Here is a 26,306-nt window from a genome sequence, read left to right as displayed (position 1 = left end):
CACTGAATACCACATTGCTTATGAAGGAGGATCTCATTACTTCATTTACTGAGGATCATGTTTATATGGACTTTTCTGAATGGACTATATTGAGATTCCCTATTTATTGATTTTTTGTTTGCACTATTAATATGCACTTATTTGGTGGTGGTTATATTTAGTTGTGTGATTTGGTTTGCGCTATTATTTGTGATTTGTATATTTTTCACATTTTTATTATTAATCACTGAATGCTGCTTCTGTATGTGTGTGTGTGTGTATATATATATATATATATATACACACGCACACACACGCACACATACAGCAGGTAAAATAAGTATTGAACACATCACCATTTCTCTCAGTAAATATATTTCTAAAGCTGCTATTGACATTAAATTTTTACCACGTCGGTAATAACCCATGCAATCCATACATATAAGAAACCAAAACAAATATGTTCATAAATTACGTTATGTCTAATAAAATGGAATGACACAGGGAAAAAGTATTGAACATGCCAATTGAAATTTATTTTATACTGAGTACAAAATCCTTTGCTGGTAATGACTCCTCCTGTATGGAGAAACTAGGTGCATGCATTGCTCAGGTGTGATTTTGGCCCATTCTTCCACATAAACAGTCTTTAAATCTTGAAGGTTCCACAGGCCTCTTCTATGAACTCTAATCTTTAGATCGTTCCATAGATTTTTTGTTGGATTCAAGTCAGGTGATTGGCTGGGCCATTCTAGCAGCTTTATTTTCTTTCTTTGAAACCAATTGAAAGTTTCCTTGGCTTTGTATTTGGGATCATTGTTTTGCTGAAATGTCCACCCTTGTTTCATCTTCATCATCTTGGTAGATGGCAGCAGAATTTTATCAAGAATGTCTTGGTACATTATTTCATTCATCCTTCCTTCAATGACATGAAGTTTGCCAGTACCGTACGCTGAAAAATAGTCCCACACCATGATGTTCCCACCTTCAAACTTCACTGTTAGTATGGCATTTTTGGGGTGAGGTGCAGTGCTATTTGACCATCAAACATGGTGTGTATTATGGCATCCAAAGATTTCAATTTTGGTCTCATCTGACCAGACTATATTCTCATAGTATTTCACAGGCTTGTCTAAATGTTGTGCAGCAAACTTTAAATGAGCTTTAACATGCTTTTTCTTCAGAAATGGAGTCTTACATGGTGAGTGTGCATACAGGCCATGGCGGTTGAGTGCATTACTTGTTGTTTTATTTGAAACAATTGTACCTGCTAATTCCAGGTCTTTCTGATGCATTCCACAAGTGGTCCTTGGCTGTTGGACAACTCTTTTGATAATTCTTTTCACTCCTCTGTTAGAAATCTTGCCGAGGAGCACCTGGCCGCGGCCCGTTTATGGTGAAATTATGTTCTTTCCACTTCCAGATTATGGCCCAAAAAGTGCCCCCTGGATATTCAGAATTTTAGAAATCCTTCTGTAACCAATGCCATCAGTATATACATACACACACACACAACAATGTTCTATTTATGAAGTGGATTGTCTTGTTCTCTTATAGGGCCTATAGGAATCACTGATATTAATGGCATGTATGAAGGCTACATAATGGGGTTGATTTACTAAGACTGGAGCATGCAAAATGTGGTGCAGCTGTGCATAGAAACCAATCAGCTTCCAGCTGAAGTTAGAAGCTGATTGGCTACCATGCACAGTTGCACCAGATTATGCACTCTCCAGTTTGAGTAAATCAAACTCATTGTATCAATTGCCCAAGCACTGGTTCAGCTCCAAAATCATGTAATCACACAAACAGGGTCAGTTCTGATCAGCAGGAAATCCTTGAACAGTCCCCTACAGATTCAGAGCATAACATAACGGATGTCACTTTCATGAACAAACAGAACTTGACTGACCAATGTTAGGTCTATGGGCAGGCAAATGTAAACAGATTTGCATCTGTTTACATTCTTTTACCTCTGATTCATCACATTTAGTTCCAGAAAAACAGAAAAGTATGCAACATTTTTCATTTTTTTTTCAGACCTTGACAAACTCAGAGATAATGGAATGTAAATGAATGCATGACGTCCATATACATCCGTTTGCTCACAGACTAAAACTGAGCTTCCATTCAGATTTGCCTGGAAAACTGACTGGTGAATCTGATTGGAACAGTAAAAAGAACCAAAGTGTTGTCTAACTGCTGAAGAAAAAAAAAATGAAAAATAGTCATCCTCTTAAAAGCTACCATGATTTTCACAAATTTGGATCTACCATCACTGGCTAAATAAAATCGATAATGCCTATGGTAATGTTTTCAAAGCGGAATATGTGGATGGATATATGTTTGTGAAAAAATGTTTGACAAATTTGGTTTGGATAAAATATATTTGTAACATTTTTCCTATATGACCTTGGATGTCTCTCAGTAAAAAAAATAAAATAAATAATCTCAGTGACAAATATAACAAATCTTCTCAACTAAAAGTTGCAAACTCTAGCACGTTCTCATATGTCATTGTAAGTGTGTGATTACAAGAATTACAAGGCTTATGTAGAATAACAATGCTGTTTAAGTGATGATGAATAATTTGGAAACCATAATAATGTCCTTCATAAATGAATACACTGTATAAAAAAATCCAAATAAATTACATTAGATTTAATATATCCAGGGCTTGAAAAAGCCGCTCGCCCAAAGAGAGGAGAAATTCTCTAGCGGCGAGCACAGATGCTGGAGTGGCTGCGCTCCAAGCCTCATTGTGAAGCCGAGTTCCGGTTTCTTCGGCACCACCACTGAGGGAACAGGTGCAGGAGAGGTCAGCTCTCCTCCACTGAGAGGAGACACCCTCTCCACCGCCGCGGGGGACTCAAGGAGTAAGTACTGTATACATGTCATATCACTATAATGGAGTACAGGGGAGCTGGGATATACATTATTCAGTAATCTATATCCCAGCTCCCCTGTACTCCATTATAGTGATATGACATGTATACAATAATGATTACTGTATACATGTCATATCACTATAATGGAGTATAGGGGAGCTGGGATATACATACTGTACACACGTCATATCACTATAATGGAGTACAGGGGAGCTGGGAAAAAAAATTACTGTATACAGTTTTATATTTTGGACTCTTTATTCTAAAGAAAAACATAAGCTTTAAGGGGGTGTGGTCGGGGCAGGGCTGGGGGCGGGGTTGGGGCGGGCCAGGGTGGGGTTGGAGACGGTCCTGGGCAAGGTTGGGTGCGCCAACTAGTGGAGAGTAAGGTTTGTGCCTGGCTAGTAGGTCTAGACTCGAAATTGTAAGCCCTGATATATCTATATCTATCTATCTATCTGCACACAAATATATACATAATATTATATTATTAGTAATCCATATAAACAAATACTTGTTTATTGCTTTACTTGTTTTTATTGCTTTAAAGTGATGTTTGTTAGTGAATAATCCTAATTGCTTTCACTGCTTATCTTCTGAAATCAGCCCCAAAATATAAACTATTAAAAAGCAGGGCTTTTTTTTAATCAGGAACGAGGGGGAACATAGTTCCGGAACCTACAGCACTGAATGTACAGTATGTAATGGAAAGGGGTGCTGGGGTGTGCTGGAGGGTCTGTTTTCACTGTTGGGATTCTATTTTTGCATGGAGGGTCTATTGTTGCTGTGGGGGGAGGGGTGTCTTATGTTGCTGGGGGGTCAGTTGTTGCTGGGAGGGACTATTGATATTGGCTGCTGGGAGATCTGTTTTTGCTGCTGGGGGTCTATGATTGCTGGGGTGAATCTATTGTTGTGGGGGTGGTATTTTGTTGTGGGGGTCCACTGTTGCTGGGGGAGGAGTCTATTGTCATGTGGGGGGTCTATTGTTGCTGGCTGCAGGGGATCTACTGAATTTTACTGCTTTTCTAGTTATCATTAACACATTACATACAAATTACTTAGCAGCACAAAATGATACTTGGCTCTGAATTCTTTAAAAGAGATGGTACTGGAAAGTGGGTAGGGGGCAGAGACAAAGGGTGACTCAAAAGGTGGGGAGTTCCTGCACCTATTCTCTGAGAATAAAAGCATATGTTAAAAAGAATGGAGCCTTGCTAAAGTTATCCCCTGCCTGGCATTTTTCCCATTTTGTTGCATCATACGTTTCAGTTTGAAAGAGCCCTTAGTGTAATTTTTCCAGTTTGTTTGTCTCTGTCTATAAAAAGCATCCCCACAGAATGATGCTACCACCACCATGCTTCACTGAGGAGATAGTATTCTTAGGGTGCTGGGAATTTTTGGGTTTGTGCCACACATAGTGGCCAGAAAATTAAATTTTAGTCTCATCTGACCTGAGAACTTTCTTCCATGTGTTTGGGAAGTCTGACACTGCTTGCTGTTTGGCAAACTACAAATGTATATTTTTTTTCCAAGCAATTGCTTTTATTTTTTGTCCAGTCTTACTTAATGTAAGACTGGATAAAAAATAAAAGCAATTGCTGTGGAGTGTACAGCATCTGCGATTAATGCCCTTCTTGTCCAGTCTGCGAGTTGTAGTGGGCAGCCTTTTCTTCATGGGGCCTTTTATTTATGCTGACATTAACATCAGCATGATGATCGTGCAACACTCTGACTGCACACAGGCAGACCCTAAGTAATTATCTAATTACAGTATGGGACTTCTGAAGTAAATTGGTCTGACCACATTATTTAGGGGTTTCAAAGCCTCAAAAAAAAAAAAATTAATTCCAGGTTGCAATGCAATAAAAAAAAGGTAAAAACACCAAAGAAGTGGGAGTAGGAGGTGGAGAGGTAGTAATACTTTTGCAATGCATTGTAAAATAAAGTCTCTCAAGGACCTATGAAATCAAAGTAAATGCCCCCACTTTTCAGTTTTATTATTGCCATAGTATTACGGTTTTAATATTTCTGTATTATAACAGCTTTACAATTAGATTATTGTAGATTGATGTCTTTTCACTTGTTACATCAAGTTCCATTATTTTTTTCTTATGAGCACCAAATCCCATTGTATCAAACATATGTCAAAACTCACAAATATATATATACATCCAAATGAGAAACAAAGATATAGTATGAGAGAAATTCCCAGGTGTACTCCTGCCAACAATGTTTCTGCAAAGATACCAATACTGTTGTTTTTCAGCTTAATATATTTCCACAGACATATCAAGGTTCTTTATTTAAATGCACATACAGTATCTGTTTATAAAATTTTAACTGCAAGTCACTGAGGAATGAAATATAGCTTTTCTGTAGTTTTAATATGAGAATCTGCACAATGTTATTATATACAGTACATTAAAGTAAGGTTTGCACTAAGACAACTTCCCTCATGGTAAAAAGAAACCGTGTTAGCAATTGAGTGAACAGCCATTCATAATTAACGAATTAAAAAATAAATAAAACTTTCAACTGCAACAAAATGATTTTAAAGGAGAAGTTCACCTTTCATAACCTGTTACATGTTCCACCCATATTCGGGGTGTAACATGTGACATGTTATGAAAGGGCTGGCTCCTCCTGGCTCCTTGACAGCCACTGTGAATGAGAAAACTACAAGTCCCAACAGCCTTAGCAGGTGTCGGCTTATAGTTCTCAATGAACTAACAATGCTGTGAGTACTGTAGTAATTCATTGATTCTTCCTGCCAGAGTTTATCGGCTTGCTTGTACGGGATGTACGGGCAAGCAAATATACATACAGGTCTGCAGAAGACCTGCATTGTTTCAGCGATCTGCTGACAGCTGGTACAATGCTTTACAGACTCCTGCAACAAAAAATAATAAATCCCCTGAAAAAAACAAATGTGCATTTATTATATTTTGCCAAAAGCTGAAGTTATCCTTTAATTTTCCCAGGCAAATCTTATAACAGGTGAGAAACAAATTGGTTTGAACTCAGAACAGGCGAGTTCAGCAAACTGATACAAGGGTCTATTTGACCAGTAATATAAAAAATACATATACACATTTACTAAATAGCAGATAAATCTGGGGTTTTTTTTGTTAGTTTTGTAGTACAGGCCATTAAAAATAGATTCTCTTTTAAGAAAACTGGAAATTACAGAAACATTGGTCTGACCTTACTCCAGGGTAGTAGCCAATAATCCATTGTGGTGTTAATTAAGAGCTATCTGTAATGGTTCGTTAGCTCTTAAGGACCATCATTTTTCATTTTTTGGCTGGAATTTCGGGTGTAAAAATAGTTAATGAAAGAAAATGCTAAGGTTTTGTGATAATCCACCACATAAGACATTTACAGCTACAGCGCTCTTTTTTTTCCTCAGGCACAGTGAGTAAGAGCAATCGACAGTATGTAATATCAGAAAGTTATCTGCCACACATTTTCAGCAGCACAGTAATGCTGAACAGAACAAAAAGTGTCTCTGGTTAGACTGCCCTGCTTCACATCGGTAATTTCATTCTCAGCACATCAACCCTCACATCTAAAAGCCCAGTATATTTTATGTGTAGCTCTGTCTTCCTCTGTCTTCATTTTGCTGATGTATGGTGTTTAAACAGTTTGCAAGCTTCCTTCCAAAAATAAATACACAAATAATAGTTTTTCTACTTAACTTCTTGGAGTCCATTAAAGGACATAGGAATTTTTAGGTGGTTGTTTTAACACTGCCGCCTAAAAGAGAAATGGACACTTAGGTTAGAAAAAAAATCTTAGAAACGGTGTTGCCACAGAAATTTGGACAATGACACCTAGGTACAGAAGACCAGAGAGGGCTTTCAAATAAGAATCTCTCAGAAAGGATGGAGTCAAGAACAGAGTTTAAGGCCCCTTTCACACAGGCGGACCAATAGGGTCCGTCTGTCCATTTTTCAGGGGAACCCAATCAAACCGTGTTTCCGTTTACACCCGCCTGCATCCAATCCACTAAAAACAGGCGGCCCGTTTACATCCGATAGCCTATAGAGGAATGTGGGCTGTGTTCTGGGTCTACTCTGCATAAGTGGAGCAGACACAGACCTGTCATCCTCCTGCTCAGCAGAGATCAGTGGACAGATACCCACCCAACTGGGTAGGCACATCTGCTAATGGAGTCCAACCAATGTGAAAGGGGCCTAATACGTTAGCGTAAACACCTGCATCTGGGATGTTGCTGCTGCTTGGGAACAATTACACATGTGACATTCAAGGCAGGTCTGGTAAGTCAGTAAGAGGATGCTTTAAAGGTAAACAGAGCAAGTACTTAACTGATTGATCTGTGTACTCAGGTTTGGCCTAGTAGGGCCACTTCTCCCTTTCAGCACAGAAGTGACATTAAGGGGTTTATTTACTAAAGCTGGAGAGTCCAAAATCAGACTCCCTTCTGCATAGAAACCAATCAGCTTCTAACCTCAGCTTGTTCAATGAAGCTTTGGCAATGAAACCTGGAAGCTGATTGGTTTCTATGCAGAAGGGAGTCTGATTTTGGACTCTCCAGCTTTAGTAAATAAACCCCAAAGGGTCTAATAGACCCTTATCTCCCTTAAAGAGAACCTGCACTATGTTATCACATGGGCACTTATAAGCCTTCTGATAGCAGATTAAGATAAAAAAAAAAGTTTATAAAATTAAAATTTCATAAAATAACACCCCTCTCCCCTTCCCTGTATTGTATTGTGTTTGCGTGCACCAAAATTTGAGCTTTTTGTTTTTCAAATAAAACACATCAAAAAATACAACAGCCACTATTTATTCACTTTCTGAAAATATAGAATATTTCAGGGGTTCTAAGTAATCTGCAGACCTAAAATGTGCATAATAACATGCATGCAATAAAAAAGGGGGAAAAAGGCTCCAGCAGGCAAAGAGTTTAAGCTACATAAAAACAGCCTTAAAGTATAACTTAACCTTGAAATTTAAATTTAAGATTTTTTTTATTGCAGAAGAGACATGCTATGTCTCTTCTGTCATAAAGGCTTCTTACCGTACTCTTTGCAGGATGTTTCAGAATATACACAGAACGTTATGTCATGTTGGCCAGGGAGGTATTTGAGGCTTTACATTGAAACTAATCCCAACGGTTTAAAGGCTTCCCAAATCAGACTTTGGTTAGACCTGCGGTTGGGGCAGGGGGCAAAAATGTGCAGTTGAGCCACGCTTCTGCTAGCTGCTAACATACCCACTTAAGCTGCAATAGGTGTCTGTGGCAAAGCTCAGCTGACATGTAGCGATTGGCAGCCGGCAGGCCCACTGAACACTTCACAAACTAGCAAGTGGGGGAGTGCTGCACAAGCCCTACAAACTTATGCAGTGCGATTGTCGGCAAAACCAGGGTTACAACAGGCAGTGAGAAAATGTCTCATCGCTTTTTAATTGTCATTAGCCTCTGGAGTGCGATCTGAATCAGGCTTTAGAGGCAAGGAAGATTTAGACGCATGTCCAAAGTTACCCCAACACTCAAGGCATGCCTCTGGTGATAACTGCCACAGTTGCCAGTGTGCTTAGGTTTGCTCTCACTGAACTTTCAAGCCCTCAAATGGTTGGTGTCATAGCTGATCATAGTGCAGCACCAAGGCAACTGCAGATCCAAACAGAGGCTAAGATGGCACATTCCTTCACTATAAAGGATAGGATAGTTTAGTTCCACTTTAACAGTCTTGGCGCTGATCACACCTCCAAAAATTCTAGGCCAATGAGCTATGCTGAAGGGGTTGATAAGAAAACCTGAGATCTGCCTTTTGGAGACTTTACATGACCAAAATGCCTAGGATACCTTTCAGCAGCCCTGTTGGTGCCTGTAAGAGCATGTATTAGAAACAGTTTTTCTGCCTGTACTATTTTTAATTATTCGTTCCAGCAAAGATGTTAAAGTAAATGTAATATCCAGTTATACAGGTCTAATTCAAACCATCTAGGAGGGGATTTCATGCTTGCAGAACCTATCTGGGGACAAAGGGGATATTAAAAAGAAGGCACAGGACCTCTATGCATCTTTATGTGACTATATCTTGCATGTGACTATATCTTGCATCTGTAATATGAGTTTCTTTTTTTGCCATATACCACAAATAGCCACATTTTACAGTAGTGCATATAATAGCCACTTGTCATGTACCAATTAAATCTTTCTACAGGTATAAAATTGTGTTTAAAATAGAACTATTGTCTCCTATAAAAACATGTACTGCAGCATTATAAGTGCAACTGCACTTACAGTTTCATCTTTGTTCCCATGCAAAGTGGCACAAATACCTGTTGAGCCTGCCAGTGAAGTCCACCTAATTCAGTTTTCTGTGATGACATGATAACGATGCCGCACCACTACTGAATTTAGAGCAGAGTTGCCACTACAGTGGACTGAAAAGATGCTACAGAAGGACGTAGCTATCAGTATTGCCACTATTGTCCGACAAGCCTGTAGCTTGTCAGCACCTGGCCACACCTAGTCCTGCCCACTACTTTAGGGATGGACAAAATTGCCAACATTGCTGAACCCCTCTGAGCTGCAGTGTTTGGGAGGGGAGCATGTGAGACACATATGGAGGACAATTTAGCCCAGTCAGGGAGGGTAAAGGTAGTGTTAGGTTTGCTTTACGACCTTGCAACCAGTGAATAGTAACAGTGAATGGCTAGTAGGGTTGGCTATTGTGTTACACAAATTGCCTCTTCTATTCCATATAGATGTACATTAGGACACCACTGTCAGTGGAAGGGAAGGTGGCATATCAATGCTCATATGTAGCAGAGAACATTCAGGTCACCAAACAGGCTGTGCAGTCTAGCAAGGATGTGTACATTTCAGAACTGGACAGAAATACAGATTGTTTGACAGGTTAAACAGATTTGATATACGCAATTCAAATGTATACAGTATTTACTAGTCTGCCTGAAGTCCAGCTTTAAGTGTTTTTTTTTACAGCAGCAATTAAGTTTTGTTTCATACAGCAATTACATCCCAAGGATTTCAAAAACAATGCGCAAACAGAAAATGGCATGTATTTAGTCATCTGCTTTGTATGCTCTTCATACAGGCACTTTTATCATGCAAATGAAAATGAGATGTAGATTTCATACCTTATTTATTATGTAAACCACCTTGTTACTACATTATGATATGTTACTGTATACTATTTTGGTAGCATATGTTGACAAGCAGGATAGTTTCACTAGCCAATACCACAAAATATTTTTTCAAAATGCTTTAAAATTAATTCACCACCAGAAGCATCTGTTGCCAAGCTCAGTAAATTAGCCTCATACCATTTCATACTCTGATTCCTGAAAAGGGTTGGTATTCTTGGGAGCCGAAAGCTATTGAATGTCTATTACCTTTGACACAATGCAACTGATATACACCAAGACTCTGTGAACAATAAGATATTAAACTGGAACTTCACTCTCTCAATCAACATTGACTGTTTTTAATCCTTATGTTGATAGCATTAGCAAATAGATAGGAAAGTAGATCATATTTACATGTTTTAAACATTTGTTTTACATTTTTTCAGTTACTTTTTGGTTTCCATGCCTAGGCAAATGATGCCTAAGCTAAGGGTATATTAATTCCAGTAAAAAAATGCTACATGAATCATCTGCCCTTACATAAGATGGCCACTGCCAGAAATGTTAGGGGATGTTTTTCAAAATGATTTCTCAGCAAAATAAAGCATGGAAACATGGATGGAAGGGGGAGTTTGCTCTGAATATTAACAATGAATTAAGTAGCATTTTTGATTTCTGGTGCTCAGATACAGTGTAGCTCCACTTTATGTCGTCTTTATATTACAGTAATGTTTTTTGTAGAATGCTGGGATTGGTTAGACCACGCCGTTCAAATAAATGTATACTAAAGACAAACAATATAAACTAATGCCAGTGGAGAGCAGGCATCATAAGCTTCCTGAGCACCTCAGCATTTTTTTACAACTCCCTTCCCAGACTGCTGCAGCTGCTCTCAAAGCTCCTATTTGATATCAACTTTCTCAAAGATGATATTTACAAAAACGTAGACTGGCTCCCCTTCACATATCACAGTTTGGGTCTAATGATTGATTGATTGCTCAAGCTAGGTGCACAGGCTTGTGGAAGGTGGCATACCTATACCCACAAACTTGGGTTTTCAGTTTGGAACCAAAAACACTCCAGATGACCAATGCATCATAACAAATGTTTGCTGCAGAACCATATAGAAATATCTACAGTATACTTCAGCATAAGCAATGTTTATCTGGCAGCACAGTGGCTGAGTGGTTAGCACATCCACCTGGTAGTGCTAGGGGCGTTGGTTCGAATCCTAATAACAGCACCACCTGCCTGGAGTTTGCATGTTCTCCCTGTGCCTGCGTGGGTTTCCTCTGTGTACTCGGATTTTCTTACCCACCCCAAAGACATGCTGGTAGGTTAATTGGATTCTGTCTAAATTGGCCCTAGTATGTGCATGTAAGTTAGGGACTTCAGATTGTACACCCCTTGAGGGTTAGGGACTGATGTGAATGTACAATATATATGGAAATTGCTGCGTAAGTTGATGGCGCTATATAAGTACCTGTAATAAATAAAATATAACTATCATTTATATTAACTATGCAGGATCCTATTAAAGCTAAATGCCAGGCAAATTGCTAAACACACAGATGTAATACCTAAACATAAACATGAACAAAATTGGTTGGTATCCTTCCAGCTCATTGAACCAATGCTTTATTCCTTTTGAAATGAATGTCTGCTGAAATTAAAAGAAATTGTCTCATGTATACCTGCATGCCTTTGGTATGTCATACAATAAAGCAAAGAAAGTGTGAAAAGAGATAAATTATTGCTTATTCTAGAAAGATATTCTAAATTGGCCTGAACAGGTTTGTTGCCACCCCTAGAAAATAATTAGCATCACAGGTCTTCAATGTTGTAATCAGCAAGTCAAGCAATTTAAAGGTAGAAAAGTATTCATTCTGCTGTTTGTCCAAGCAGCTTCATTGGCTCTTGTGAGTCCAGTTGCAAATGTTTTAAAGTTTCAGATTCATGGGAGTGTTGGCAACCTCCCTGGACATAGCCACAGAAGAAAAATCGACCCCAGACTGAATGGAAGGATAGTTCAAATAGTAGATAAGGAGCCAAGGAAAACGTAAAAAGAAATACAAGCTCAAAGTGACACTAAGGCTCCATGCACACTAGCTTTTTTTAAGCTCCTAGAAGCTAAATAGTGTTATCCTATGTGTCCATGCACAGTATTTTAGGTTATTAGCATTTTCTGAGCTTCAGCGTCTATGAGCAGAAAAAAAAATAGTTTTTATAGAGTTTTCGGAACCTTTTTCCAGCAGAAAAAACACTAAAATGCTCCTAAATGCTACTAAAACATTCCTAACAGCTTTTTTCTAGCTTTTTTATTTTTTCCTCTACAAATACTGTCAAAACGCTCCTAAACGCTTCTGAGTGGTACTAGAACGCTTCTTAAAAACCAGCATTTTTAGAGCTTAAAAAAGGCCAGTGGGCATGGAGTCTAAAGCTAAAAGGTGTTATTAGAATTTTTTTCTGCTCATAGAAGCTAAATAGTATTATCCTATCCTATGAGCACGCTATGTTAGGCTATTAGCATTTTCTGAGCTTCAGCATCTAGGAGCACAAAGAAAATTGTTTTTGTAGAGTTTTTTGGAGCGTTTTTCCAGCAAAAAAATGTCAAACACTGCTAAACGCTACTAAAACAGCTTTTTTCTTTTTTTTCTACATGTACTGCAAAAACATTAATAAAATGCTAATGCTCCTAAACACTTCTGAACAATACTAAAAACACTATTACCAGTGCTTTTTATCCAGCTTTTTTTTAGCTTAAAAAAAAAGGCTAGTGTGCATGGAGCCTAAAGGTTCAGATTTTTTTTAATAATATGTATACTTACCAGCTCTGTGCAATGATTTTGTACAGAGCAGCCCAAATCTTCTCCTCTTCTTGGGTCCCCAGCCAGCGCTCCTGGTTCCTCCCCCCTGTTGAGTGCCACCAGAGCAAGCTGGCTGCGCTGGGGGCACTCATGCATGCTCGCTCCCAATCAACGTCAGTACAACCAGCCTATCTGGGTTTTTTTCCATACGATCCCTTCCGGCGGCTGTAGCCACCAGCAGTGATCATTGTATTTTGATGGCTGGGAAACCTCCCACTGTTAGAATACAATAGTGCAATGGGAGGGATAACCCCACCAACACGGATTGCATTGATGGGGGAATTGAGCGTTATTCTATCCTTCAAACGTAGTTGAAGGAAAGCAAATTGCATAATCTATGGCCTATCTTAGACAGCAGGTTAAACACTGTGAAGAAGATGCAGTAAGATCCACAACAAAAAGGCATCAAGGTGCTCTTTAAGGAATTAATGTGAGCATTTTGCTTTCAAATCCCAAAGGATTATAATAAAGTTACAACCCAAATTTTTCACTTAAAGTGTTACTAAACCCAGAACAGTAAAATCAGTTTGTATATGCAGTACAGCATGCTTGTTATACTCACTGTAGAACCTAAGGGGTTAATCCACCACATTGTGTCTTCTCTGATCCAATCCATCTGCTGATAGAACAGAGCAGGGGTCTCCAAACTGCGGCCCGCAGGCCGGATGTGGCCATTTGCTTGCCTTTATCCAGCCCTTGGAGCACTCTTCCTCCCACAGACACCAATGATGGGGCGCTGTTTCTCCCACTGACACCAATGATTGAGGCACTATTCTTCCCACTGACACCAATGATGGGAGCTATTCCTCCCACTGACACCAATTATGGGGCACTATTCCTTCCACTGACTCCAGTTATGAGGGCACTATTCCTCCCACTGACACCAATGTGATCGGGCACTATTCCTCCCACTGACACCAATTATGGGGTATTATTCCTTCTATGAAACCAATTATGGAATACTATTTCTCCCACTGACACCAATTATGTCATTTTTTTTACTCCCATTTAGAAAACCAAGCCCATGGCATTTTCTACTCCCACTGACCACAGTCCAGCCCCCATAAAGACTGAAGGGTAGTTAACTGGACCTTTGTTTCAAAAGTTTGGAGACCCCTGGAACAGAGCCTTGGGGTAAGCTGCACTTGCTCAGTTTTGTGTGTACAGCTAGAGTTTTTTTTTTCTTGGGAGAGTACATGTGATCAGCACAGGGCCAATCAAGGGAAAATGAAAACTCCTACACACTTCAGCTACAGCTAACTGCTGATGAGAAAATGCATTTAGCAGTTTATATTTACTAAAATAATTGCATTTCCATATTCTGTGTGCTGTGGGAGACCAGATATAGCAAATGCAGGTTGCTGGGTTTACTAACACTTTAACATACTGCTTGGATTGATGATGCAATAACAGATATACATCCTGTCATTTTTTTGCATCTACTTTCACCCACACTTAACATAAAAAGATGATTTACAAAAACTCCTAGGCTCTAGACTTTGTGTGTTGATTCAAATACAGTTTGGCTTAAGAACTATAAATCACAGAGCTCAGTTCTCAGTGCGAGTATACGTAGCTGGTCAGGGCTCTGTAGCCAAGGCAAGGCATTTAGCCATGCATACTTGGGGATACAAATGTTAGTATAAGTCAGGTACACGGGCACTTAGACCACAATCTTCGATGTTTCTACACTATCCTCTAGTCTGAAGTTTGATCTCTTGACACCAACATTGGCCTGAACCCATCTGTGTTGTGCCTGAAACCATTTTCTGACCTAAATGTTTCCAACCAAGTTTGACATATACTTACTTCCTATCTCCATCTCAGTCAATCCCTAGGAATCTGTAGCCAGCTGGATAAATCTGGTGACTGCACCTTACTATTCCTATCCACTAAATTTATTACAGACTACTGCAGACATGCTTGAACATCAGTGGGAAAACGTAATCAGGCTGAAAAAGGCATACGCTATTCTGTCCATGTCAGCCAACACTCTCCTACTGTGTGGACTTAGTATTATTGCATGTTATTTTAAAAATGCATGGCTGTAGGATATATGTACCTGTAGGACAGGTTAATGATTTATTGGTAGGTGGAATTTTTTTTTTTTACAGCAGATGCCTTGCATGATAAAAACTATAATACAGAATCAGTAGAAATAACTATTGTGCAAGAATACAAGCAGTAATTGTATACAGAGAATAAATAGAAGTGTAGCATATTGTTTCAAGTGGCAACAAAGGTACAAGTTTTGTCGCATTGTGACAGTAGCCAGGGAATATTTTCAATTTCTGAATGCCATCTAAAATGTGAACCTCACATTCTAAAGTGTCATACAGGGACTTTTATTTTTTGTGCGGTTATCTCCAGCAGCACAGAACTGCGTGGCAGTATAAGGCAGCTGCAAAACAAAATTATCACAAGTATCCTCCAGTTCAAGGTATGAAATGCTATCGTAGGTTAATAATAGCTAGTAGTGTTATCTGCTTGGTGTTATTTCAGTAACCCAGGATTTATCTTTAGCCATCTGATAACAGATCAGCTTTATGATCTATTGTTTTAATGTTATCAACGTTTGTTTGTGGTACGCTGACACAGAGGCTGAACCTCTACTCACTTTTTCAAGCAGCCACAGGCATTTTATACGGTCAATGCTGTAGCAGTAGGGCATATCTCACATATCAGAGGGCAAAAGAACAACAGCAGGGTGTAAATCTGTATCACGAACACAAACAATAATGTTGTTGATATAGATTCACATGTTTCATTGTGTTCCTGCCTTCTGTGGGTTTTTAGGTGCATAAATTGTATTTTCCAAAGATCATCCAAACTTTTTTTTGTTTCTATTTGTATAACTTTCTTCCGAGAAATGCCCATCACTGGACCTCCACACTAAAAGGCACCTTTTGTACTATTTATTAAGGTGAATAGCACATACAATATTAAGTTTTCCATACCATAGATATGTTTTCCTGCAAGCAACGTTCAAAGCAAAGTCTACATTTGCAAATGTTAGATTACCCAGAGGCATTACACTCAATTGACAATTACAAAATTTAAAATGGCTGACTGATATAATCAAGGGAAAAAAAAAGGCCATAGACTATTAGGGAAATACAATATATCTGCCTCTACTGCCAAAAGGTTGCGGCCTTCTATTCCCAATGATACATTTGGCAGTTTGGGAATTCAGATTAGGACAGGATTGTGTCACTTACAACCAACACTGAAGTGCTAGTACTTCTGAAGCACAGTGACTTGAAGTCCTATCACAAATCAGGGTTGCACTTTGTTAAGTAACATTAGCTGAAGGGTCAGAGATTGATGTGAATGATTCTAAGGTTTTACAACATGCTGTTGACTCAAGTGACAATAAATTTAAACAATACTACCACTTCTCTCCAGCTATGCTTTCGAAAATGGAGTTTTTGATGGAGTCATGTACCTGAAATAATTTTTTTTTTATTCCTGTATGGTGACACAGACATTTTCAATAAACCTTTCTCCTGTTGCTAGTGGAAACAAAAAGTGTCAATAACTCAACAACCACTCCACATTTATTCCCTTTCTTTTATTCACTAGTTTCTGGGACAATCCTATACAAATCATAGCTTTGCTTCTGCTGTCTCTGTTCTGACAATAAAATCCCAATTGCTGCAATGATGATACTATCATGCTGGCTGCAAGAACACCAGTAGAAATGTACAGTAGAAAGCCAGTTCTCTGCATGGGAAGGTTGCCAATGAATCCCCATCAATTTGGGGACCAAAGGATTCCTTCACAAGCACATTAACAATCTGCAAAGAGCTCAGACCTCTCTGCAGGTGATAAGATAAATCAAAGGGCAGATCTCAGCACCTAGTCTTGAGAAGGATATTATACAAGCAAAGCAAAATGGCTAGATGCCTGCTACACAAAACTACGTTTGTCATTATTTCTAAAAATGTAATTAAAAAACAAAATTGCAGACAACACCATTACCATTGTAAAGATCCACATAAAAGATTGGTGTTGCCTGAATGTAGGCTTACTTTCTATTAGTGAAACCCAATTCTCTTCTGGACCAGCAAATATGATTCAATTCACAGAGACACAGCAGTATGCAAGAAGGTAAACTCCAGTCTGTTTAATTTTCACGTAGCTTGGAAAGATAGAACAGCAAAGGCCCGAGGCTTTGCGTTTCTCAAGAAATGATGTATATTTTATGTGTTTCTCTTTTTCCAAAAGACTGGAAGTAGGTTTTCTGCAAAACTTATGCTGTAGACATGGGCAAAATCAGAAAGCCGAGTGACTGAACACTAAAACATAGATAGAACGAAGGGGGGGAATTACTGCTAAAGTTCCTTCCAACCATACTAGTGGTGTTAAAAACAAACCTATACTATAGTACATCACCATACACTCCATTATATAGAATCCTGTGAAGGCAATCATATTTGGAGGCAGACTGCTGTGTGATGAAGGATGCCCTTACATTGAGCATAAGATCAAGCATCCTTTTATTTGTACTCCACCATCAATGTTTGCAATCCACATGTATGATACATGGAGGTTACTGGGTGGTAAAGTAATACTGAACAGAGTATGTGTATGAAATAACCAAAATACCTAACCCCAGACCAGTACACATTGGAGAAATGTTAACAAAAAAAGTTGTAGACTGAAACAAATACAAATGAAACCCAGCTTCAAAGAGTCTGCAGATTTTTGTTCTACTTTTGGATTGGTGAAGAATTAGAACCCCTGTCTGGTTATTACTGTTATCCAAGGTTCGAAAGGACACTCTCTGTTCCAGTGACAATGGTTTCACTAGAAAGGAAGTGAAGGAAAATCTACACAGACAGAAATAATAATCTAACAGGGGTTTTGCCTTTCCCCTCAGGGGTCTCTTCTTTGTGTGTGCTCTTGTTTAGGACCACAATGTTAAATGCAGCAAAACAATTTTCAGTTATTTTAAAGTGATTGTAAAACAACCCATTCAGTTTAAAATAGAACTGAAAGGCAAAACATTTGTGTATAGATATAAACACTTTTTTTCACTTTTGTATAAGTGATCACACATACCCTCTGTTCTCAGCTGCATAAGAGCTTAGGGTGGAGAAACAGCAGCACACCGATCTTCTCACTGAAAGACTGTGCAGGAGGGGGGTGTCAGTACAAGTCTGATCATTGGGGGAGAGCATGCTGAATTCCCAGAACAGCTAGAGAACTGACCATACTGTGTTCTCATGCCTAGTGTGGTCAGTTTTTAATAGTAAAGCACAGGGACTGGCAGGAACACCAGGGATTTCACACAGAGGAAGCAATACAAAGAGAACAGGATAATGTTTCATACAAGTACATGTGAATCCTCACCTTGTAAAACAACCCATTCGGTTTAAAATAGAAATGAAAGGCAAAACATCTGTTTATAGATATAAAAAAAACCCATAAACACCTTTTTTTTATACCTGTGCAGCACACACAATCCAATCTGGTGCAGCTCTGCATACTAACCAGTCAGCTTCTAGGTTTTATTGTCAAGGCGTAATTGAACAAACTGAAGTTAGAAGCTGATTTGCTACTATGCACAGCTGCACTAGATTCTGTGTGCTCCAGTTGTATTAAATGCCCCCCTCAATAAGTATCTTCCAAATGGACGCCATTATGAATGTCAACCAAATGTTTAGAGATAAGTTGGTAATGCTTTTATACTGTATTTTCAGTAAGTAGACCTTTTACAATATTGTAATGCAATTTTTTATGTGAGTTTAGATTTTTTACATGACCAAATATACACTACTGTGAAAAAGTATTTGCCCCCTTCTTGATTTTTTTTTTTGCATATTTGTTACACTTAAATGATTCAGCTCATCAAACAAATTTTAATTCTCCACAAAGATAACCAGAGTAAATACAACATGCCTGCCTGGTATGTGAAAAAGTAATTGTCCCAACCCTCCCCATGCCCAGTCATGAATGAACAGTGATTAACCAAATTTTTTGGAAAACCCAAGCCGGATTACTGCCAGACCTGTTGAATCAAGAAATGACCAAAATAGAAGCTGTCTGACAAAGTGAAGCATACTAAAAGATCACAAAAAACAACACATCATGCTGCGATCTAAAGACATTCAAGAACAGATAAGAAACAAAATAATTGACCTTCGGTGAACCACAGTGAGAGCCACAAATGGAGAAAACAGTGGAGAACCTTCCCAGGAAAGGCAAGCCTAACAAAAATACTCCAAAAGCACGACAACTCATCTAGAAGATCATAAAAGAACCCAGAACAACATCTAAAGAACTGCAGGCCTCACTTGCCTCAGGTAAGGTTAGTGTTCATAATTCAACAATAAGACAGAGACTCTCTTGATTATCCCCAAGACTTTTGGGCAAATATTCTGTGGACCGAAGAGACAAAAGTTGAACTTTTTGGAAGGTGTGCGCCCCATTACATCTGGCGTAAAACTACCACAGCATTTCATTTAAAAAAAAACATAATTCCATCAGTTAAACATGGTGGAGCAAGTATGATGGTCTGGGGCCAAAATAAGGTTAGTCAAAGTCTGTACTTAAATACGATTGAGATGCTGTGGCATGACCATAAACAGGCCATTCATGCTCGAAAACCCTCCAATGTGGCTGAATTAAAACAATGCTACAAAGAAGAGTGAGCCAAAATTCCTCCACCGAGACACCAAGATGTGAAAGACTCATTGTCAGTTATCACAAATGTTTGATTGCAGTTGTTGCCGCCAAGGGTGGCATAAACAGTTATTAGGTTTAGGAGGCAATTACTTTTTCACATAGGGCCAGGCAGGTATGGGCAGCTTTTTCGTCCCTTAATAAATGAAATTATCATTTAAAAACTACATTTTGTATTTACTCGGGTTATAGTTGTGTATAATTAAAATTTGCTTGATGATCTGAATTGTTTAAGTGTGACAAATATGCAACCGCACATGACTTCGGAATTAGGTCACATGTCCAGTCCTATGTTTTAAGCTACAAATAAATACTAAATCTGGGCCATCCTTGAGTTTGGAGACAACTTGTACAAAATAAACCTAAACTGAATGCTGTTATCATAGCACAAAATTGTTTCTTGAGTAGTAAAGTAGTAGTAATACATCATTTCATTTTCGTTTTCCCAGAACATTGCAAAAAAAATACTATTAACACCAGTGGATTGTGGTATCAAACATTAAAGAAAATTAAACTTTCTTGCAGTGCTATAAAAAATGTTGTGGATAGTAGAGGTACTGGGTAAATAGAGCATAAAGTATCCTGCCAGGTAACTGCACGATGGTAGTCAATAACGGAAGTAAGATAAAAGTGAGAATGACGGCCATTTATGGAATTCACTGTCTGTAGATGAAAGGACAGTGCTTACTGAGCACAACATAAATTAAGCAGTCAGATTGACTTCTGAGTGCTAAAAAATCGATCAAAACATAAATAGCTAAATAAACTATGCCTTCAAATTTTCCTGTTGTGACTGAAACGAAGAACCCAGATGAACTTTAAAATCCAGTGACCTGCTGTGACACAAATCACAAAATATTCAAAAAAGAATATCTGAACCTGAACTCCAGATATTAGACAAAATCTACCTTTGCCACATTCCTGGCTCCAGCAGGCACCCTCAATCCATGCAACCACTACAGAGCTGCTACTTCCCTCAGGCACTCTCAGCTGAGGTTGCATGTTCACCTCTTTTCCATTTACAATTCAGGGATAAAAGCCGGTAAAATAAGTATTCAACACATATCCATTTTTTCAGTAAATATATTTCTAAAGGTGCTATTGACATGAAATTTCACCACATGTTGGTAACAGCCCATGTAATCCATACATATAAAGAAACCAAAACAAATAAGTTCAGAAATTAAATTACGTGTAATAAAATGGAATGACACAGGGAAAAAGTATTGAATACACGAAGAAAGGGAGGTGCAAAAAGGCATGGAAAGCCAAGACACCAGCTGAAATCTATCAGTAATTAGAAAGCAATCCTGCCCCTTGTCAGTGCAAACTGATATCAGCATCAGCTGGTTCAGTCTAAATTGATGGCCTATAAAAAGGTGTCTCATTACCAAGGTGTCACACAAGAAACATCTCATGATGGGTGAAAGCAGAGTTCTCTCAAGACCTTTACAACCTTATTATTGCAAAACTTACTGATGGCATTGGTTACAGAAGAATTTCTAAACTTCTGTATGTTTCAATCAGCACTGTTGGGGTCATAATCTGGAAGTGGAAAGAACATAATTTCACCATAAACTGGCCACAACCAGGTGCTCCTCACAAGATTTCTAACAGAGGAGTGAAAAGAATTATCAGCAGAGTTGTCCAAGAGCCACTTGTGGAGAGCTTCAGAAAGACCTGCAATTAATAGGTATAATTGTTTCAAAGAAAACAATAAGTAATGCACTCAACCGCCCTGGTCTGTATGCACGCTCACCACACAAGACTCCATTGCTGAAGAAAAAGCATGTTGAATCTCACTTAAAGCTTGCTGCACAACATTTAGACAAGTCTATGAAATACTGGGAGAATATAGTCTTGTCAGATGAGACCAAAATTGAACTCTTTAGATGCCATAATAATCACCATGTTTGAAGGTCAATTAAACGAAGAATGAACGGAAAAATATATCAAGATATTCTTGATAAAAATCTGCCATCTACCAGGATGATGAATATGAAATGAGGGTGTACATTTCAGCAAGACAATGATTCCAAACAGAAAGCCAAGGAAACTCTAATTTTCTTTCAAAAAAAAGAAAATAAAGCTGCTAGAATGGCCCAGCCAGTCACCTGACTTGAATCCAATAAAAAAATCTATGGAAAGAACTAAAGATCAGAGTTCACAGAAGAGGCCCACGGAACTTTCAAGATTTGAAGACTGTGTGGAAGAATGGGCCAAAATCACATCTGAGCAATGCATGCGACTAGCTTCTCTATACAGGAGGCATCTTGAAGCTGTCATTACCAACAAAGGTTTTTTTTTTTTTTACGAAGTATTAAATACATTTCAGTTTGTGTGTTCAATACTTTTTCCCTCTGTCATTCCATTTTATTACACATAACTTAATTTCTGGACTTATTTGTTTTGGTTTCTTTGCATGTATGGATTGCATGGGTTGTTACCGACATGTGGTGAGAATTTCATGTCAATAGCACCTTTAGAAATATATTTACTGAGAAAAATGGTGACGTGTTCAATACTTATTTTACCCACTGTATGTGATGGCAGCCCGAGATTTGGATAGAACAGAACAGTGCCTGAGTCTGCCAAAATGGAGCAAAGGAAAAAGTAATACAGCTTATCCTTGCAGCCCTAGACTAAACTGGCATTTAGCCTTCACATTGCAGGGGGCCAAACAGCATGTGTAAATTTTGCCTTATTCCTGGAGTTCAGCTTTAAAAAAAAAAGTATTGTGTAAAAGTGGTTATAAAGGCTGAAGGTTTTTTTGTACCCCAATGCATTCACTGCATTAGGGTAAAAAAACCCTTCTATTGTCATCTCCCACCTCAGCCCCCCCCCCTCCCAAATGCTTACCAGCGCTGTGCGCAAGTACAGTGGCGCTGCTCTCTCTCTCCCACCTCACTGGGCTCAGTGGAGCAGTGGGAGCCACTGGCTCCTGCTGCTGTCAAAGGGAGTGGGGGCGGGGCCGAGCTGTACGGTGTGTGTCAATGGATACACAGAGCATGGCTTGGGATTGAGCCAGCATGTGTATCACCATAAGAAGCGGCTTTCCATGGTGGCACACAGAGAAGAGTATTGGCAGGGGACCCCAGAAAAGGAGGATCAGGACTGCTCTATGCAAAACCATTGCACAGAGCAGGTAAATATGAAGGGTTTGTTTTATTTAAAAAGTATAATTTTTAACTTTACAATCACTTTAACTTGGAAAAAACAAAACATTTGAGATGGATGAAAACCCCTCCCCCAAAACTTGCATGCAATTAAAGTCCTGTGCAGGGGGTTGATAACTATTCCTACTACCCATCAACATGCTGGTATAAATGAAGCTTTCGGAAACCTATAAGCCCATTAATTTAAAAAACATGAAGATTGTACTTGATCCTGGTGAGCAGCAATTCAGCATAAGATAAGCAGATGTCTCATTGGCCACAGTTCTTGGTGAGACATCTTCTTGTCTATAGCCAGCCTACAGAAAAGCTGTCCACAAGAACATGCCATCAGTGCCTAGCCACGCCCACTTTCAACTAAAGATGAACACATGATGATCATTGTGGCAGACTACTCAAATATGTATTCAAACAGGGAGGATATTCAAATACATCAACTGATTTATAGAATTTTCAGTAAACCTCTGTACATTACACTTCCAAACAAATAAATCCCAGTATATATTTTTTTCATTTTCAACAATTAACACATGTATGTTTATTCTCACTATGCGTTAGGGCTTCAGTCTTTTTCTAAAACAGGCTGAATACAGCCCTGCAGCTGATCTCTAAATATGTCAGAATGAGATGGGAAGAATAAATGCATGCTGAATAACTACAAACAATGGCCTCAGGCTATGCATTATTGTTATTGTTACATTAGAAATTATCCGTTCTTCATTATCAGCTGTTTCCTGGGCATTAATCTGCCCTGGCTGAGACTAAAGCATCTGACGTTTTCCACATGGAAACAAGGATACAAAACAATGCTCATAAATTATTTATAGTCATTGGCAGTGCACAGAACTAGCAAGAGGTAGGAAGTAGTGCAGTTGTATGAAAAAGGAAAAGAAATGTTTTAATAATAAAAACATGTTGGCTGCCTACTCAGGTTCTGCCAGTGCGTTAAACACCTTGCTGACCCCACTGTCCTCTTGAGCACTGGAATCCCCGACTCCTCTCACACTGTCATAATAAATAAATGGCAGTTATATATCCAGCTTATGAAACTGTATATCCTCTTCTAGACACATTTTTCCCTGTAATGTCAACTTGTTCTCGAGACTGGTCACATTTTCTCATAAGGGGTTAGTCTAGTTTATAATGTTTTGGAGAGTGGTCGGGGTTCACACTGGTGCGGTGTGGTATATTGCGTGTGATTCGCACAGGAACCACACCGCATTCCAGTGTAAATCACATACAAATTCTGTGTGGTGCGATCTGAGCCATACATTTTGTATGGCTCAAATCGCACCGCATCCACACCAAAAAGGTGCAGGTCCCTTTTTTTGGTCAGAATCTTCCGTCCGTCTTCTCTCCCTGGTGCTGGTATCTTCAGTGTGGGCACCCGGCTGTGACAGCTTGCGGCTTCACAGCCGGGTGTCCACTATGCATGCACGAGAAGCGCTACGCTTTGCGAATGGCCCACGTGCCCCAGAAAACTACGGGAAGGAGGGGGGGAGGACAACTTCCACTTCCGATCGCCTAGGCGATCGCAGCGGACGTGGGAGCGGGTACCTGTCAAATTTGGGTACCCACTCCCCCCCACTCCACATAGGGTACCAATCCTTAATGGGGAGCGGGGGACAAAGGCTTAAAGCGGAACTTCCCCTTTTGGGTGGAGCTCCGCTTTAAGCTGTGTGGAGAATTAGTGTTACCCTTGATATGTTGCTACCAGCAGTGCTTTCCTTTCATGCACAACACACAAGTAGTCTGGTAGCAGGTCAGATGGGTCACTGCCCTTAAGAGCAAAACCATCGAATGATAAAAAAATTCTTGATAGGCCTGTTTTAGCATAACCCAAAAATGTAACAAAAATCAATTATAACATTTCCTAATAAAAGGCTTCAGTTTAGAGGCGTAGCTAGAGCCTTCAGGGCCCTAATGCAAAAAAAAATTAAGCCCCCCCCCCCGACCTGAGCCCAGGACCCTTTACTCCCATCACAGGGCCCTTTATTACGGTCCAGCAGCGGGACCCTTTCACATATTCTGCAGCTGGCCCCCTTCCTGCCCTTACATTACAATTCCCCCTTACATAAAATCTCCCCACAATCCCAAAGTCCCCTTTATAGTATATCAGAATCCACAGGGTTTGCCTTACAGTGCAAGCGGGAACTCCTGGTCCGCTGGTCGAGTGTTGTTTGAGGGAATTCGCTTGGAGACAAGAGTAGTTTTAGCGGGCACTTTTCTCCTGTTTACGGACAGCAGAAAAATGTTCTTTTTTTACTGGCAACACTGCCTGGGGCCCACCCACATTTGCGGAACACACAAGTGCGACCTATGCAGCCCTGGCTGTTCTGCCACTGCTTCAGTTACAAACTAACAGTGAATACCTGAAAAGAACTGCAGAGTTCATTCACACCTCTGTCTATATCTCTAAACCTCCAGGTCAAGTGATTATAATGAGATGTCTAAGGCTTCATGCACACTAGCAATTTTTCAAGCTCCTAGAAGCTGTTATTAGCTGTTTTTTCTGCTCCTAGAAGCTAGTGTTCTCCTATGTGTCCATACACACTGTTTTGGGCTATTAGTATTTTTTGAGCTTCAGTGTCTTGGAGCAGAAACAACATTGCTTTTGCAGAGTTTTTTGGAGCATTTTTCTAGTAGAGAACAAAACGCTAAATGCCCCTAAACGTTACTAAAATGCTTTAAACAGCTTTTTCTAGCTTTTTTTTTCTTCTACGTGTACTGTAAAAACGCTAATAAAATGCTAAGATTCCTAAACACTACTGAAAAACACTATTACCAGCATTTTTTGAGCTTAAGAAAAATGCTACTGTGCATGGAGCCTTAGGATGAAACCTGGAATCAAAGCCTCTGCTATGCTGATATACTAGGAGGGTCCTGTGAGTTTTAGTACAGCAGCAAGGGTGGAGTTATTGTGCCAGAAAATTTAAAAAATATACAATAACATTCTAAAAAGAAAATGTAAAACATGTTACTTGTATTTAATACATTGAAGGTGAACAGGTTAAAGGAGAAGTACATGGGTTAAAACTGAACAGCCCAGAATGATTTAGAAAAACCAAAGACACTGCCATATCCAAGTCTGTGTAGTTTTTATCTACCAAATAACAATGCTTTGCTAGTTGTAACACTTGCCATAGATGGACTGAATCTTGGCTGGTTGAGCAGGAACTAGACAAGATTCGATACATCTACGGGCAGGCTAATTGTACCCAAGTCGATCTATCGATCGTCTTGAGTACAACCAGCATGTCGGGTTTTTAGTATGCTATTATAGCAGCTAGCATAAATCATTGTGTGTTCCTCATGCACTCCCCATCGGGAGAACACAACAACTCAGCGAGAGAGATTCCCCCATCAACACTGACTGTGTTGATGGGGAAATTAGCAGTTTTCTTTCCTGCAACCACGGGTTGCATAATCTATGGCTTGCCTAAAAGCCGTAATGAAGTACAACTTCCAGAAACAGTTGTGGACTTTCAATTTTCTTTTGCTTTGGAAGTTTATCAAGGCATAAAGCAAAGCGACATTCACCTTCTCATATCTCTTCTTATACCACGGTAGTCTGCCATGAAAGTTTTAAC

At 39.3% G+C, this 26,306-nt stretch overlaps 1 protein-coding gene across 1 annotated transcript in view; it reads right to left on the bottom strand.

Annotated features, from left to right (window-relative positions):
• CRIM1 (cysteine rich transmembrane BMP regulator 1) overlaps positions 1-26,306 on the bottom strand; it is a 1,025,033-nt gene that overhangs the window by 782,475 nt on the left and 216,252 nt on the right. The gene's annotated exons all lie outside the window — the stretch shown is intronic.

This window comes from Staurois parvus, unplaced genomic scaffold, assembly GCF_062004578.1.
Source record: "Staurois parvus isolate SC_StPar_1 unplaced genomic scaffold, SC_StPar_1.0 ptg000546l, whole genome shotgun sequence".
Taxonomy (NCBI): Eukaryota; Metazoa; Chordata; class Amphibia; order Anura; family Ranidae; genus Staurois; species Staurois parvus.
The sequence above is the reverse complement of the archived record's forward strand: the minus strand, read 5'-3'. Positions and strand labels throughout refer to the sequence as shown.